Source organism: Uloborus diversus, chromosome 6 (genome assembly GCF_026930045.1).
Source record: "Uloborus diversus isolate 005 chromosome 6, Udiv.v.3.1, whole genome shotgun sequence".
In the NCBI taxonomy this organism is placed as follows: Eukaryota; Metazoa; Arthropoda; class Arachnida; order Araneae; family Uloboridae; genus Uloborus; species Uloborus diversus.
In genome coordinates this window covers 96,226,616-96,245,443 of record NC_072736.1, presented here as the reverse complement: position 1 = coordinate 96,245,443, position 18,828 = coordinate 96,226,616, and the positions used below count along the sequence as shown (strand labels likewise).

At 34.2% G+C, this 18,828-nt stretch overlaps 1 long non-coding RNA gene across 1 annotated transcript; it reads right to left on the bottom strand.

Annotated features, from left to right (window-relative positions):
* Positions 1–732: 732 nt before the first annotated feature.
* LOC129223758 (uncharacterized) lies at positions 733–6,362 on the bottom strand. The gene is made up of 3 exons (XR_008580646.1): positions 6,223–6,362; positions 6,005–6,125; positions 733–923 (listed from the first exon to the last, which is right to left on the bottom strand). It is a non-coding gene; the product is annotated as an uncharacterized LOC129223758 (long non-coding RNA).
* Positions 6,363–18,828: the final 12,466 nt, after the last annotated feature.

Genomic DNA, 18,828 nt, shown 5'->3' with positions numbered 1-18,828 from the left:
AATTTTAACTATTAGAATCAGCCAAAAATAGTAAAATTTTGGTGTTTTATATTCCTAAAGAAGTTTATGTGCCTGAAGAGGGGGAGGGAGCGATTTATATAAATAATATATAAGAATGTAACGTAACCAACTAAAGTTTAAAAAAAATATGATGCCTAGATTTTCAGGAAAACCACAGTAGGTTGAATAGCAAATTACACCTCAACTGTTGATATTATCCATTCATATTTCATTGATGTTAAGCCAAAACCTAGTAACCAAAGATACTAGCATTTTGCTGGTTTTATAGAATGTTTTGTTAACATTTTATTCGAATTAAATGTTCTAAGAAATTTGTTAGTAAAACTCATAAAATCAAACTGAGAACGAACATATTTATTAAATCTTAATTTTACACCCCAAAAAGTTTTATTTTTTTTCATTTCATACCATTTCACCCACAACCTTATTATATAATCATTACTGGCCTAAAATATTTTGTGTTATAAATTTTAATATATTGTTCTTAATTTTCATTGTTCACAGAATCTCATTATGTTTAATTTATTTAAATATTTTTAATTTTAATCAAAAGCATTTTAATCATTCAAAGCTTGCATTTTTACAAAGCTCACTACTATTTCAAACATCAGTGAATCAAAATAACACACAAATAAATATTTTTTTTTATTTAAAAAGTTCCATTTATTTACATATTTTAACTCAATTTATTCTGCTGTATTAAAAGTTCAATGTCAGACATCGCTTCTATAATTTTTTTCTCCCTGAAAGGAATTTACATTTAACTAGAAATTTTTTGAAATGGGATCATCTTTAACTAAAAATTCTCCTTTGCTTTCTTGACAGCAAAATGGCAGTTCTACTTAAGTCATTCCTGCATCAGCATTAATCCTCCAATCCTTCTTTTAATGTGTTTACTGGATCTGAAATATAAAATAAATTTGTTTACACACAAATCAGGTAACTGCAGCAGTAGAGCCTGATGTAGATCCTTGACAGGGTCAATGGTACAGACAGAAAATTTTCTTTAGGGGTAAACTCTTTCCTAGCTTCAAAGCAAAGGTACAACAACATATGTATACACAGATGCACAACCAGTTTATAAGGGTTTATCCTTATCAGAGCTATGCTTTTATTATGGAGGTGGTCATTCATAAAGGCCAAAGTTAGTCTTCTCTTTTTTGAGGCCTCACACTTTCTCAGGAACACCCTTCTGTTTTTAATCTGAGGTGATTATTGAATAGGGCTGGGGTCTTCATAGTGATAATAATTAAAAAAAAAAAGAAAGAAAGAAACTAATATGCAGCACAACACATAAGTATATAACTGAGTAGTGAGCAGTAGAGACAATCATTGCAGTTCAAGGGATGTTGAAAAAAGCTAAAATTCTCACTTGAATCTAATCTTTAATAGAGGGTTAGTTTTCAGATTATTTGTATAATGTTTGAAATTTGATTCAACTGAACAAACTATAAGAATATACTTAATATACTTACTAATAAGTTTTCAATAATTGGTTACAAAGCTCATTTTTGTCGTGTAATTTAGGTTTAGTCGCTTTGTTGATCAAAGCAGATAGTTTTTAATACTTCTTGATTTGAACAATCATTTCTTTGAAAGATAGTTTTGCCAAAGCAAAAATCTTTTTGGAGGGTGTCACATACAAACATTAATAAGAGATCTAATATAGAAAATGTTCAGTTAAACTATTTCCCTTTAATGATCTAGTTCTCTTTAATGATTTATTAATTAATACTTATATATAACTCTGCCAATCACTTCATCTATTTTGTACTCAAAATATTCATCATGGACTGCTTTGAGGCACTACACACTTTATATTCAAGTTTCGAATTATTTTCTAATAATAATATAGGCTATTCAGATTTTCCAAACAATCCAAAGAAAAACAGTTAACCAGTAGGATAGGGTTCTGAAGAGAGCTCTGATTTTTTATCCAGAGCAGGAGCCGAGCAACCCCTGATCCAGCAGGCCCAGAGAAAAGGATTTCAAATAGAAACTTGGGGGACATTGATTACGAACACATTAAATGTGCCCCAGTCACCATTAGTGAACACGGACGTCAAACTCTTCAATCATTACCTTCTGGAAACCCTATGTTGATGAGAGTTCTTGTTTTTTCAACTTGTAGGAGTACCAAAGGTCTACCAAAAGGAGACTTAAGTGGCTGGCTGCTTGCCATTAATACCTGGTTTGAACAATGGTGGATTGAGAAAGATACTTATATGAAGCTTTTGCCTAACTTAAGAGGCTGTAGGCAATAAGGATGTTTTGGATGTGTTTTGGATTACTATTACAAAGTATAACATAATAATGCATCTGAAGTGGAGCATTTCAAGAAATTTTTTTAAAAATATTCTTCATTAAAAGTTTAAAAAATCAAAATAAAAAACAAAAAATTCAAACCAACTGGGCAGCTGCAATCTAAGTACCCATATTTTGTTGATCTAAAATAATAGCTGAGACTAACATTTCATTCAATCATGTTGGGCACTGCGGGTTAAGTTTTTGATCCAAGAAGTTTTCCTCGGGCTCGAATTCTGATATGAGAAATATGAACCGGGCTCGAGCTTTCAAAAATGAGCACGAACTCAGGAGTAGGGGCAGACTGGGTCTCATAGGTGTGCGGAGGGCTTCAGAAATGGGGGTACCACTGTACCAAGAAGTTGAAACTGCATTTGGAAAGGCTCCCATACTTGTTTGCTTGAGGAAAAATTTAAAATATTTTGAGTAAAAAAGCATTTTTAAAGCATATGAGGTAAGAAATTAATGAACCTACAACTATAAAATTTTAGCCACTTTTGTATTAACTTTCATTTTTATGTGCTAATGTGGGTACCACGGTACCCCTGATACCCCCCGTGACACGCATATGCTGGGTCTACCAAGAAGGCACGAAAGTTGACTACCAAAAAGGCGCCAAAAAATAAATAAATAAATAAAACAAAGGTGCACAGGTTTGAGGGCAGGGGAAAAAAACGAAGGCACACTTAATTTTTGACATCTTGAATTCAAATAATGTTTTTCGCAATCACGAGTGTGTGTGTGTATAGACGCGTGTGTGTGTGTAGACATGTGTGAGTGTAGATGTGTGTGAGTGTAGACGTGTGAGGATAGACATGTGAGGATAGACGTGTGTGTGTAGACATGTGTGTGTGTAGACGTGTATGTGTGCAGACGTGTATGTGTGCAGACGTGTATGTGTGCAGACGTGTATGTGTACAGACGTGTATGTGTGCAAACGCGAATGTGTGCAAACGTGAATGTGTGCGTGTGTAGGGCATATAGAACTCACCACCCAGGTTTGTTCCCGCTTGAGTATGTAGAGGCTCAGGTCCAAAAATCTTAAGTTTAGCTTTGTATGAATGCAAACAATTTGTGATGACAAATTGTGGCGACAAAAATTTGTCTACCTATTAAAATATGAAACGAGCTAGACTTATTGTCGCTGTCATGATAATCTGAAAAATCAGTGGAACATCAACCTCAGTCAAGGGAGCTTAATAAGCAATTTGTAACTGTTCAAAAAAGAAGAACATCTATGATGGACAAAATGTAAGGTATTCACAGGGCCGACAAGAGGTCATCTCAACCCAGTCGGAAGCTAGTGACCCGGCTTAGAATCATGGTAGCGTGGTTAATTACAAGGAGTTGGGGATGGTCAAACTAGGATCCTGCCTTGGTTTTCCGTGATCCTGAGTATTTATAGGCAGATGAGAACGGTGGCACGAAGGGTAAACAATATCATATTTGTCAATGAAGCAATCACATGTAAGTTACATATACACAATACTAACAAGAAAGAAACATCCTTTAAATAATAGAGACGTACCGAGTAGCACTTTGGCCAAGTAGTCGAGTACCGAGTTCCAATTATGTTTCAAGAAATACCACCGACACACACGTAACAAATTATGAACTCATTGGAATAGTAGTATAGACCTCCATATCCAAATAATAGTTTTTAAAACAAAATTCCAGCTGAAATTTAACTATGCATTATTTAAAAGATTTTGTTTAAGTCAATAATTTTACAAATAAGTTATTTTTTAAAGTAAAAATAAACAAATACATAAAAGGATTAATCAAGTTGGAATTTAAAACAAATCATATCAATCTATGCTTCTAGTCCGGCAAACTTAAATAATTTTTAAAAGCAAATGAAACAACGTTAAAAGCACAAATGTGCAAGAGCACTGCAGACACGTGTTTCCGTATTACAAGGAACATCTTTTTCGGTGCATAAAATGTGAGCTAATGAATGTAAAAAAATCAGATATTTGTCAGATGTCTTTAAATCTGTAAGCTCATATTTTGTGCATTGAAAAAAGCATTCCTTGTAATGCCAAAACACGTGTCTGCAGTGTTCTGGCATATTTGTGCTTTTAACGTTGTTTTATTTTTTAAGAAAAGGTATTTTTATGCTTCTTATAAATAATTTTGAAAGTGGCAAAAATCCATTTAATATAATAAACATTTCATATTTTCTGTACTTACCTTTTTTGCCTCATTTTTAATAAATAAGTTTCATCAACTTTGGGACATTAAAATATAAGATTTACTCCATTGAAGCATAACAAACTTCATTATTCTCAAAATTTGAATTTTACTTGTAAATGAGTGCAGTATATTATATGCTTGCACTTTTTTATTAATTGTAAAATCTGCTTTGAACAATATTAAATTTTTTACAACTACTTGGTGTTGGCCGAGTACCTGATCAAAATTTGGCCGAGTACCTGATCAAAATTTGGCCGAGTACCGAGGACTCGCCAAATTGGCCGAGTACCGAGTAGTTACCGAGTGCTCGGTACATCTCTATTAAATAACCTCATTCAGGAATATGACAAATCCTGGGCACTGGTATCACCAGTGATTTTCCCATCAATTTTCCTGAGGGTATACTCTCAGTAATCCATTACGCACAATAAATGTACATGATCATATACATAATGAGTCATAATGTGAAAAATTTTGACATTTGAGGGTATACACTATTTTTGTAAAAAAATATTTGAGAGTATACGGCATATATAGAGTATACCCAATCAAGGGTGCCCATATGCAAAATTGCAAGGGGGGGGGGCTCAGATATTTTCTCCATGGTTTAGCAGGATATTTTCCCCATAGAAACTGATTTTGGTGCAGGTTAGAGTTATTAAAATTTTACGTTTTTAATAACTTATTCATTAATGGCTGGAGAAGAAACGTTTCCACATTTTTGCAAAGAAAAAAGTACTAAAAGCAAGGAAGTTCTAATTTCAAAGGTTGGGGGGACTTGAGCTCCCCCGTAGCCCCCTATATGGGTGCCCTTGTACCCTATGGGAACACCACTGGGTATCACCCAGGATTTATCGCACAAGTGACTAAACAAACCTTGTCAAACTTCCTAAAAACAAAATCTATCAGAGTGCCACTGAACTTTACCATAAACTGAGAAATAGAGCGCCTAGTACGTACAATTTTTTTTCTAGATCTAAAAGTTTCACTTTTTGTGCATTTTTCAATAAGCAAATATTTAATGAAAACCTTATAACTACACACTTTCCAAGTTTTTACTACAAAATCATGCAAATTAGCAAATATGTTTTATCTGTCAAACTCTGTATACACAAATATACATATTGTAATGCAACACAATAATTAATGATTTCAGAGTGGTGAGAAAATTATACTCCTTCAGAAGAAAAAGTAAGGAAAAGTTTGTTATTCTCTGGCTTTATCAATATGTTAACAAAATACACCATAACAAAGTATGACCTACCTAACGCAACATTTAGAAGGTCAGCAATATTGTACTACATTACGGTGATCGGGTACAGAAGATTAACTTTTCAAAAAGGTAAAATATCAAAAGTATGGCGTCATTACATGATTTAAAACTCAAATAAACAAAAAGAATGATCAAATAAACGGCTATCAATACATGTATTAAGCAAAAAGGAGGGTAGGATTCTTCAAAATCCAAAATGAAAGAACTAACCTTGTAAGTTCGTGGAAGTATAAGTCCAGTCCAGTATTAAATTCATCATCCACCAATTCATATGATAAAGTTTCCATCTATTGTTTTTTTCTCTTCACCTCCTTTTTCTGTACTTCTGGAGCTGAGAAAAGTGAATATTTAATACAATTAAATGAAACTATGCACACATTCATTACATTACAAATTTATGATAAGTGTTCAACAAAAATTCCACTTACCGCAAATGCCACATTTTGTCCCAAGCATGGCGCATCTTATCGCTACTTTCTTCTCGTTGTTAATAACAGCAAAAATATTTCTTTAATTCTTCCATTAAAAAAAATTGATGATACAGCGATACAGCATACGTTCAACTTCGGTGGCCGCCATTGCTAATGTTTACAATCTGAAGTCGAGCTCCTATTGGCTGTTAGAATGCGGAATCCGCTGGCGGAAGCAGAAAAGTTGAAATTTTTCTACTCTCGATTCAGTCGCGTTTCCGTCGGGCAGAAACGGAAAAAAACCTGTTTTTCCGATTCCGCATTCGGTTTCAGTCGGTTTTCCGCGCATGTGGAGTCCAGGCCTAAGGGAGAGTCAATAGGATTGTGGGAGGAATGGGACAGCGGAAGGAAGGTAACAGCACTGCATTTATGCCGAAATAAAATATGAAGAATTATTTCTAACGTGTTCAGAAGCTGTAGCAGCAAGCCTAAAGCTACTTTACCCACAAGACAAACTAGAAATATTTTTTTTTTTTGCGTTTTATTTCGGCATATATGCAGCGCTGACCCGTTCCTCCCGACTCTCCCCTATACTGACGAAATCACACAGCTGGGAACATCTTTACAAACAGAAAATAGAGAATTTAGTTTTTACGTTTTAAACGAATGCCTACAAAAACGAAGATGAGGAAAAATACAAACCTCAAACCAATAAATTCACTATTAAATAGCTGAAATCATATCTTACAGTTTTTATGAGATGCAAAAACTAATTTTATAGTTTTATCCATACATGTAGAATTTCAAATACGTAATAAAAACCAAGACTGTAGTAGATTCGTTTAAGATCCGCCAAATATGAAATGGATACGGATGCAGATTTTTATTTTCCCACGGATAATCGGTACATCACTAATATATATATATATATATATATATATATATATATATATATATATATATATATATATATATATATATATATATATATATATATATATATATATATATATACAGGGTGATTCAAAAAGAATAGAGGGGTTTCAAACGTGCATATTTCTACCAGTAAAAAAAATACAAAAACGATTTTTTTCGTACTTAAATCATTCTATGTACCCCCGTCTCGACGCTTGAAAGATATTACAATTCAACTAACTCAAACTGTTGCCACATACGTTGTAACAGGTACGCAGTCACAGAAAAAATTACTGCAGCTATCCAATTTTTCAGTTCTACAAGATTAGCAGGTAAGATGGATGTAAGTACAGTATCCCTTGCATTACATGCACTTCCAAGGAGAAAATCACATGGTATTAGGTCTTGTGACCTAGTTGGGGGACGTGAAGTGCTGAAACTTTTCTCTTTTGTGCTCCATTTTGACTAACTGAATGATAAATAACAAGTGGGATGCACACGATGACAAGCAGAGACGTCTAGTGGTAGGCAATTACAGCATTACAGCTCTGTCATTCAAGCTCCAACGAAAAGCTGTGGGCCTAATATTTCCAAATCAGTAAAAATAAAAACAAATAAGGAAGAAAGTCAACATCTTTTATTTTTGAACACATCGTGTAGGATGGGCGAAACTAACCTGGAAGCGGACGTATTGATGTAATTAAGATGTGTATACTTCACAGACGTGAATGCTGCTGCCAGGCGAAGGATCTACGATCAGCTTTTCAGCAAGGCAACAATCCCCGACCTTCACTGCCCAAGAAACCTCTCTTCTACAATAGCTAGGCAACGCACTGGACATTTCAAGGACATGAAGATATTACCAACTAATAAGAAATCCTATCCCACCTTGCAAGCACTATCCCCATTTACAACTCACCCCGGATCATGTTTTTAATTGTTAATCCATTATTCGCTCCCTCCTTCAACTTGAAGCACCACCAATTGAAATCCTGTACAGCCATCGGGCTTCAGAATTAGCAGATCTTGTTATCAAAACTTTTAGAGGCATCTAAACCTTTCGCACTCTGCTGCACGTCATTAGACACGACAACAAGATGTTTGTAGCCTTCACAATGCTGCCTAGTTAGCTTTACCTCAACTGTAGACAACAGAACATAAGGTTGATAGTTTAAAAAGAAAAAAAAAAATTCAGAAATGAAAAGAACAAGTCTTTGTTTTGGAATACGGGTTAGAATAACACCAAACATTTAAGACTTAATTAATCGAAGAATCTTCTTTGTAAACGAAAAGGGCAAAATGAAAGAACAAGTTACCTGCTAACTTTTGTTTTATACAGGTAATAACTACCTGCGACCTTGTACAATGGAATCTTGACTACCTCACGTAAGTATAAATTTCGTGTTTAAAAAAAGTGTACATAAACGACTTTTTGATAAACATACACTATTAGTCCCCCCCCTTTGGAAAAAAATCCTAACTGTTAACATTAATTACCGTTTCCCACCATATAAAGAACTAAATTAATGCTGTATTTAAAAAAAAACTGTTTTTTACAAGAAAATACTGTTACGATGCATAAAATCGTTCTAAAATTGCGATAAACTTGATTTTTCTTTTCATCTTTAGATAAAATAGCACGAGTAGGAGCCATTACATTAAATTATCCTTCACAATTAAAATAACGAGCTGATGTGTGCATCACATGACTTCCTTTTACTCCGATTTAAAGTAATTTTTTCATTATTGGTAGTTTTATTATGATTCAATAGTATACTCTCACTAATAGTGGCCAACCGCCAAATTTGTCGCCAAGTGGCGACTAAAAGACTGGCGATATATCGCCAAGTGTCCGCCAAATTATAACACCACTTGAGTTTACATCGAAATTAACAATGATTTCCCCCCAAAGAGGGGCAAAAGATCCCTTTTGGAGCATCCGAATGCAACCAAAAAGGAAGGTGCACAACTAGACCCCACTAGGAGTCCACGTACCCAATTTCAACTTTCTAGGACATTCCGTTCATGAGTTATGCGACATACATACACACATACGCACATACATACGTACATACAGCGTCACGAGAAAACTCGTTGTAATTAACTCGGGGATCGTCAAAATGGATATTTCGGCTGTCTGTACGTTCCTAGGCACATATCCACGTGTGGTGGAGTAAAAAAGAAAAAAAAACTCAACATTCATTTGGGGGTGAGCAAAATGGAAATTAAGGCCAATTTTTGGGTGAAAATTTTTTCGCGAATACAATACTTCCTTTTTTGTAAAAGGAAGTAAAAAAGAGAGAGAGAAAAAAAAGAGAGGGAAATATGGTGTAGTTACTCGTAAAGCCTTGAATCGTAGCGTAAGTAGCGACACGTCCACCATCTTGGAGCTAAACGATGCTTTTTTCTATGGCTGCTGAGATGAAGTAGCATGTTTATCTTCTTGATTGTGGTTTCTTATTAACACCATTTTAATACACAATTAAGAAGCAAAATACGCTACTTCACCATAGCAGGCATAGAAGCAGGGGCGGACTGGTCCATCGGCCTTCGGACCGATACGCGCGCCCACCTGTGCGCCATTGCGCCCTCAAGTCTGAACACCTTTATTTATTATTATTTTTTTGCACCTTTTCACCTTTTTTTTTTGTTCCTTCTATTTTTTTTCTTTGTGTCCACAAATCTGTGCAATTCCCCCTTTTTTTCCTTTTTCTTTAAACTCGCAAACCTGAGAACCATCGTTTCTTTTTTTTTAAATTTATTTAATTTATTTATTATTACTATTATTATATATTTTTGCATTTTTTTTTGGCACGTTTTTCCCCCTCAAGGTTGACGCCCCCCTGAGGGACCCAGTCTGCCCCTGCATAGAAGAAAGCATTGTTTAAGCCCAAGATGCCAGGCATGTCGCTACATTCTACGATTTAGGGCTTTACTTATTCATACTCACTAACAAAGTGAGGTTCAGACTGGCACGGTATGGGAACTTCTGCCTTCAGTGATGCTAAAGGACTGAAAGTTAATTCACGGATGCATCATTATTTCGTAGACGATAACGAAGCCGATGCTTACGCCCCACGCTTCGCTTGTGAAAAATCTCGTATTGAAGGCGAGGAGCTCGCGTTAGCTCTGAGATAAAACTCGCGTTGCATCAAAAACTCGCGTTGCATCCATTTTGCATAAGTTAAATTGCTTTTCAGAGCGTACTGTATTTAATTTTCATAAGTCAACCATGAAAATTCCGTAGTTTTTTTTTTTTATAACTCGAACAGGCTGCTTGTACTCACAACGTCGACATCAGTTACATTAATCCATCACTCAAATCCTTCTTTGTCTATTGAACCTTCAAGTAGGTCATTGCAAAAGAGTCAAGCATTATCCATCTCTTGCTCTTCATAGGATTATGCTACTGGTTCCTCCGTTTTCTTTCGGATACCTTTTAATCTTAAGCAGGCGTAGGATTATAATAATCATTCAGAAGTTGCTCCACTTCTTTCTCTTGGGCTTTCTAAAAAAAGGAGTCTTCCTAGCATTTTTTCAGCAGCTGCTTTAGAAGATAGTTTCTTCCATCGTGTTTTTTTTCAATTTAAACCTCCTGTCTAGATTCCTTTGAGGAACACTGAAAGCCTTAGTTTCTTTTATGTAGCCCATATTCCTTTCCATAACTTCTTGAATGTTTGAAGTTATACTCTTTAGACACCTTTGCAAATCAGCTTTTCTTTGACAGCGACCTTTGATCAGAAATCTGAAAATAAATCAATGTTTGAAGTAAACTATCCAAATGTAAAATAATTACAACAAACAATTGTTTGCCATTTTTTTAGTATATTTTTAAAACATTTTATTTTTGAAAAAATATTTTCTAACTAACAAAACCTTTCAATAAATTTACGAATACCTCATAATTGTGTCTTAAGAACAGCAATATTACAATTATTGTCAGAATTATTGTGAACTAGAAAGTGGCTCGTCAAGGTATGACGGGTGAAAATTGTTTCCAGTCTTCTACATTTGAACGAAGCAATGGCCTGTTTGGTGATATTTTGATAGTTGAAATTTTAACCTTAACACCTGTGGATTAACCCTAAACTCCAGTAGATAGCGTTAATTGTTTTCTTTTCTTCATTCCCCTGAAGTGACATCTTTCTTACCAGTAAAGCTGCGAAGTTACGGGATCGAGTTCAGCCTTGTCACGATCAAACCTTTCCCTGCATGTTAAACATTACCAAAACATATTATCAAATTATCATGCCGTGGCGCGAGTTTCATTGTTGAAACACGCGGGTTACTCGACCATCGGCTATTATTTATATGAGGATATTGTTGTGTGAACAATAATTCTTAACTAAAATACTATGCACAAGAAATGATGAACTTAACTACTATTATTCAGCCAAATTGTTGTGCGAAACACAGCCAAATATTCTATGAATGAGGCACAACTTACTTGGTTTTATAGTGAAGGTTATAAAATGTCTCATCACACTATTGCGTACGCTGCCAAGTTAGCCATGTCAACTACAGAAAACGAATTTATGATAATTCATCTGAATTGGATTTTAATCGTTTATTACGCGCACATGGGATACATTGATATACATTGACCCATTTTCCCCTTGCGTTTGAACTTGAAACTGATCATTTCAGGGCAGGATATTGATAAGTTTATTATCCGTATCATCCAGTGATGACAACTGAAAGGAAATTGCGAACATTTATGATATAGGTATGTTATATAAATAGTTCGCCGTTTTGAATAATTGAACAAGTCTAAATTTCGGAAATCATAAGTGAAACTTCTGTGAAAAATGATTTAATATGACCTTAAAACATATAATTTAAAAGAAAATAAGCATCAACATAATTATTGAGAGTAATAAGAGTAGAATAAGTTTAAAAAAAAGCCGTATGGGGCAAAATACATTTTAGTTGCTACGTGTTTTGTCACTTTTTAAAATAAACTTGGAGAAAAAGGAGATGAGAACCAAATTTGAAATTAAACTTTTTTCAACGACTGTAGAGTTTACAATGATAGTAATTTTACTTACAACTAGAAATTATTTGCTTTTCGAAAGGGAGCAAGAGGGTATGATTTATGATATACTTTTAAGGAAGGGCTTAGAGTTTCAAGCTGAAACATGTTCTTAATTCTATCGACTATGTGAATTCTATTCTAGAAATTTTGAGTGTAAATTTATCACTTGGGATTGCTCTTCTTTTTTTTTTCTCTATGCTGCTTTTACTTTAGAGTCATCAATGCTAACTGCAAAATATTATTAGTTTCTCAAACCAAACCAAACCATGAAATTAAAGACCAAAGAGCGCTTTATAATTATTGTACTTAATAGCTTAGATTTTTTTTTACATTTTATGCAAAAGTATGAACACGGGATGCTTTAATAAAATTAAACTGGAGAGTCTGTTTCTTTATGATTATTTTTGAAATTGTTTATTTATGTTTGTTAAAAATAAATGATAAACGGAAGAAAATATTTCTAGTAATTTTTAATTGCAAATATATGTAAAGGAAGATAGAAAAACGTGTTATCTTTCGCGAAAAAACATATTTTTCGTGCAAAACATTTGAGAATTTGTTAAAGAATTGAAAGAAATGCACTTCATAGAGACATAATTCTTAGTAGCACACATAACATTTAAACGTTTCTTAAATGTTTTAAAATGTTTTCGCTACGTTAACAACGATTTTGTACAACGTTTATGAAACGATAATAAAAGGAGCAAAATAGAGCGGGGGTGAACACGGAGAATAAAACTACATATTTTCGTTATAAAGGCAGGATGAATATGGGAAATGGCTTGTAAATGCTTGAAATGTGCAAAAAGGGTTTTATTAATTAATAAAAATGGAATGGAAAATAAATGTAGTCTATTATTTGTCATGTCTTTACAAATAATACTAACTCTTTTCTCCAGGGACCAAACTCTTCGCTTCAGATATCTCACTCTTTCATTCAGGTAAGGTTACAAGATAAAAAATGAATAAAATGTGAGAAAAAAAAAGATAAAATCTATATTTAGTCGCACATTTTTTGAAAAGTTTGAAATTTGCGTTTTTCGGAAAAAAAAGTTGAATTTTGACGTCTTGAACTCAAATTATGTTTTACGCAATCACGGATTGCGAAATGACCCGACTCATTGAGTTTCTTGTTTCTACAAGTAGACTGGAATTGAAATTGAGAAGAAATTTGCACTCGTCGTATCTTACCTCAGAGTCAGAAGGGCGTAAGTCATATAATGGTAATTTTACAGGAGAGAGGAAAAACATTTTTAGAACTCATGTGAAGAATGGGATGCATGCTCTTTTAACCCAGGTAAAAAACTGAAAAGGATTACATATAATGCACCAATAAACGGAAAATCGCAATTTTTAAACTTGCGTCAGTCTGACTTGGAGGTACATATATCATGATTGGTGATTTTCTAGATTAGTTACTACAAGTCATATCCCTAAAAAAAAGGATTGGCCCTTAGGTTGCGGAAAGAAGATCTGGGTATAGTGGCAAATTTTGCACCTGTATACTCATCATAAAGATAAAAATAGCAGTGTATACTTTTATAGTATTTTTATTTCTTTTCAATCTTAAATTATGGTGATTGGCAATCTGGAAATTGTGAATTTAGATGAAGTTTTGCTTTTAAGTCCATCTACGTTGATGTATTTTTTAAACGTAATTTTACAACACCCGCTTTAAAAAAAAAAAAATCTGCCAAAGTTAAGCCTTGAATAAACGCAAACTATTTGTTACCATGGCGACGAAAATTTGTCCTCTTAATAAATATTGAAGCAGCGAGCTAAACTTATTCTCGTTGCCATGGCAATCTGAAAAATCAAAACAACACCAACTTTGGTCAAGTGAGGATAATACGCCATTCGTGATTGCTAAAAAAAAAGTTTGTGAGGGAAAAAATATGTTTTTTTCCAGATTCAGTCCTAAAAATATAGAAATCAACTGATGAAACTTAAAAAACACCTCCATTCCTGGCGACTGCTATTACAGAAAAATACTGCTTTGTAAACAAGCACTATTTTTTATTAAACAATATTTAAGACTGATTATCTTTTGGTAAGTTATTGAATTTAAAAAATTGATTTGTATATGTTTATGGAACTATTATATATTCAAGAGGAAGTTCACATTAGGTCGATTTTCGAACACGAGAAGTTAAGTTTCACTGTGAGTATTTAAAGTTTCATATACAAGAATATGCAGGCGTTGCAAAGTGTTATGATCTCTGCTTGAAAGCTATAAATCGGATTTGCAATATCGACAAAAGCTAAAAAGCTCAAGTACATACGTAACAGTTCCTAAAGTAATTTCCGTTGCAACCAGTGTAACATCTTTGAAATATTTGAAAAGGGCGAAATAGGAGATGCATTTTCTTATCAGCCAACAATCAAATAAAGTGAAAGTTCTTCATTCCATCTAGTGACGAAAATATTTCTAGTAGTGGAAGTAGTAGTAGCGTTGAGAAGTGTCTCATTCAGCTACAGAATTGTGATGTATACGGAAAAAGAAAGTAAATGAAAAATATGTAATGCAATAGAGATCAGAAAATTTGAATTTAAAAAGAAGAAATGTTTGCATAACGAGCTCAGGCAAGCTTTTTCCGTTTTAACTTTAAATTTAAGTATTTTCCCACTCAAAGTTTTCCTCGTTTTCTATAAATCTCAAAGAAAGTAATGTTTATTAAGCCCTTTCAAAGAAAAATAACATGAATAAATTTTTTTGGGGGGCTGGAGTATATTACGATGTAGTAAAATGGGTATTAAGTTTATTATTTTTATGATAGAAGTATTTTTTCCTATTTTTTGTTACGTTACACGTATTTGAAAACATGAGAATTAAAAGTAGCTTTAACAACTGTTGTTGACTTCCAATCCACTGAGACTTTCCATTACGATTTTATCTTTTAAAATAGCTAAATAGAAACTGCAGTCCTCGGCTGGAATGGCTGAGCTGGCGGTGTATTTCATGTATTTCTGCTTTAGCTCTGGCTGTAGGGCTTTAACTTACAGAATATACCAGCCTTGCCTTCAATCTTCGAGTTGAACCGAACCATTGTTTCGGTCACTCGTCTGGTCAGTGCTAATTCAATATTAGCTACCAGTTTATTTGGCACTCTTGGCTTCCTTAAGAGGTTTTTTCGCCTCCAGCTCAGTCACTTCCTAAGCCGGGCAGATGAGTGCTAATAAGCACGAAACTGCAGTCATCGACTGGAATGACTGAGCTGGTTGTGTATTTCATGTGTTTTAAAATAGGGCTCAGATGAAACCAGTTTTGCGTTACGCGATCATTGGCGTAGAGCCAATCTAAAAAAATCTCCATTTTCTGTTCAAATATAAATTAGCTCGTCCAAAGTCAAACATAAAGTTAACAAAGCCACGCAACAAACATAGAAATTTGCAGCTTGTAGTAGGTCAAATGCAGAAGAAACAGGTAGATTTGGATTGACAGTCATTGTAGCAGGATGAGTTTCACGCACTCAAGAGTCTATATTTTGCAAATTTTATAACTGTCTGTCGAATTCATGATGTGTTTTTTCAGTGTGATTTCAAATTCTTAGCTGTCCAACAGAAAAGGGGGAAGAGCGCTGTGTGGCCGACAACTGCCTGCGTGCAATAAATTGGGTATCAAGTTAGATTTCCGCCTTCGCTCCGGGTGTTATTTCCGTCTCTTTGTGATGTAAAATTTCAATTAAACCCGCAGCTATTCAATATTTTCTTAATTATATTGAATGGGGTTGCTTAAATTTGATAAAACGTCTGAGGATCTTTTTTCCTGTTACCAGTGTTATTGATACGCCTAGATATAGAATGTTAGGAGCAGTTTGCCCTTTAGAATTTTCGTTGGCAGCAGACTAGAAATGTTTTCAAATGGTGCGCTTTAATTGTAACACGTGGGGCCTCAGTGGCCGAGCGGTCTGAGTGACCGCTTGATATTGGCACACTTGAGGCGGTGGGTTCGACTCCCACCCTCGCTCCGGTTGTACTTTCCCTTCTTTGTGATGTAAATTCTTTCATGTGTTGTTTATATGTCTAATAAAAAATATATATCATGCGTAAGGGAGGCAAAACACTCAGATTGTAGTCCTCATCAAAAACAAACCTGTGCAATTAAGCACCAAAAGAAAGAAAGAAAGAATTGTAACACGTTTTAACTGTTTTTAAGTGTGTGTGTTTTTGCGTTCAGTGTTCTTACGTTGTTCAAAATTTGTCCGAGAAACAGTTCACCCCCAGCTTAAACGCTAAGGAATTGGTTTCGACATTGATTTGAACATTTTTTAGCGCTTACAAGTTTGGTTATCTGAACCTTCTCAGAATGGGGTAAGTAAATCCTCCATTCGTATTATTGTTATTCGTTTGTATTTTATTCAAGGGCAGATTACAAAACATTGAAATAAAAGGCAGATTTTACGCTTGACGCATTTGTAATAAAATAAAATAAAAACTAAGTGATGTACGCAAACCATTGCCGATTTAAAGGATTTAAAAATTTAGACCGGAAAGAAAACTAAGGAGCAGCTATTGAACAGTTTGCCTTAAACTGCATCAAACGACATTAAAAGTGGAAGAACGCGATGAACGAGCATTTACTTTACAGTTATAGATTGTTTAGAAAACTGGAACATACAATATCAATGCAGCATCTAATAATCAACATGCTTCAGTTTCAGAAAGCTCAAATCTAATGTATACCTTCACATCGATACATGGTTTGGAGAAATGATACATACACCTTTAAATTTTTGTAGGTATGTACTTTGAAAACGTAAATTATAGGTATACATCGCTCAATGGTTGAAACAATAAACCTAACCTAAATGGTTTAAACAAACAGGAGAAGTTAATTGCAACTCATATTATTGGTACTGACAGATGTGGGATTTTTTCCTAACGAATTTTATGTTGGTGGGCGATTCTCGCAAAAATGTCCCGTGCGTAACGCAGGTTTTTTTATTTTATTCAAGTAACTATGAATTAAATGTGGGATTAACTGTTATGCTTTGACAAAGCATGTATTATTTCCCCAGGAGTATTATTTTTTGAAGGCTTTGGTTAGCTGAAAAAAAAAAAAGAAAAAAAAAAAAAAAAAACTTAGCGGGACATTTTTCCGAGAAGCGCCTTGGAGATACTTATTTTTTCAGCCATACGCTTCCCGTGTGACTTGAACTTTGAAATTAATCAGAATATACACCAAGAGAATTGTTTCTGTCGTTGTACCTTAGATTACAATTTCTTGCTCATCAGTTGACAGATTCATTTTCTAGGATGCCGTGCAGGGTATTATGGAATTCCTGGTATTCTGCAGGCTCCTGCGTAACCACGTTGTTTCAAGCGTCCTGATGCGGTTGTCCCAGACATATGAAAGTCAGCAAATGTTTTTCCTACCCATAGACCACTTCCTCAAACAGGGGTCGAAAAACTGGATATTCTGTAATAACCAACTCCGCATGTTAAAAGGGGTTAAAGGATGAAATGAAAAATAATGTAAAAAAGAAAGAAGCAGAAGCTCCATAAAAAAAAAAAAAAAAAAAAACGAACGTTCGAAGTTTTTTAATGATTTTAAATCCATAATAACATGCAATATACCGACGACCCGGTTATGACGTCCAAAGAATGCAGTTTCGTTCTTGTTATGAACTCATCAGTCTGGAGTATTCAATAACCGAGCTGGAGGTTGATGTCATCGTGCCAACAAACTAGCAGCTAAACTAATTTTAGAGTACCAGCTAGAATCCGCAGCAATGGTACGGTTCAACTGTCTTCAGCTCCGTTATTGACTGTTCATGACTAATGAGTCAATAACAAGGACGAAACTGCAGTACCCGGATGTCATAACCTGAGTGCATGTATTTTAGCCCTGGCTTAAGGGAGGTAACTTACTGCTTAGTGTTTACTATTCTATATTACCCGACTAATTCATATGCCATTTTTAGTAAATATATATTTTTTTCATGACGAAAAAAACCTTTTTTTTTTTTGCAAATGACAGTCTATTTTAGACAGTTATAGGCTGCTCTCATGGTGTTTTGAGGATTTTCCTTTAAATAACCAGTTGATAGATATGTAAATGGTATATTTCATATTACTCTTTCCCATATATTCCTCTCTCAAAATGTAACATGTGCTTTTATTGTCAAATCTTGAAAATAGAATTAACTGGAAACAAAAAATAAGCCATTTTTCGTTACAGAATTAGGAAAAAAAACATCGATATTAAATTACGTTTCACACAAAAAAGCACATATGGTCCTTAAGGTACTACCAGAAGCAAAAAACGAATTGTGCCGTTATACGAATAAGCTTTCAGCAAATATTAAGCTTAATTCACAACTGCTTAAAAATACAAGAGTCCCGTGTGGATATTCTTTTTTAATTGCATTCCGTATTAATGTCAAGAGGATATCAAATTGCATTGAGTTTTTTTTCTTTGAAAATCTTTACAAGTAGATTTTCAGAAAAGAAAACAAAATAATTAAGGCACGTTTAGAGATAAAATTATTTTTTTATCTGATTAAAAGGGAATTAAGCATGGTTTCATTAGAATTTCTGATTACCATTCCCCTGTGAAAGATTTTTGTCTTGCTTTTCATCGTTATGTATTTTTTCTTTTTTGGTCTCTAAGCTTCATAATGTTTGAATTTATTTTATTTAGTTTGCCGTGTATTGTTAATTTTACATTTTTC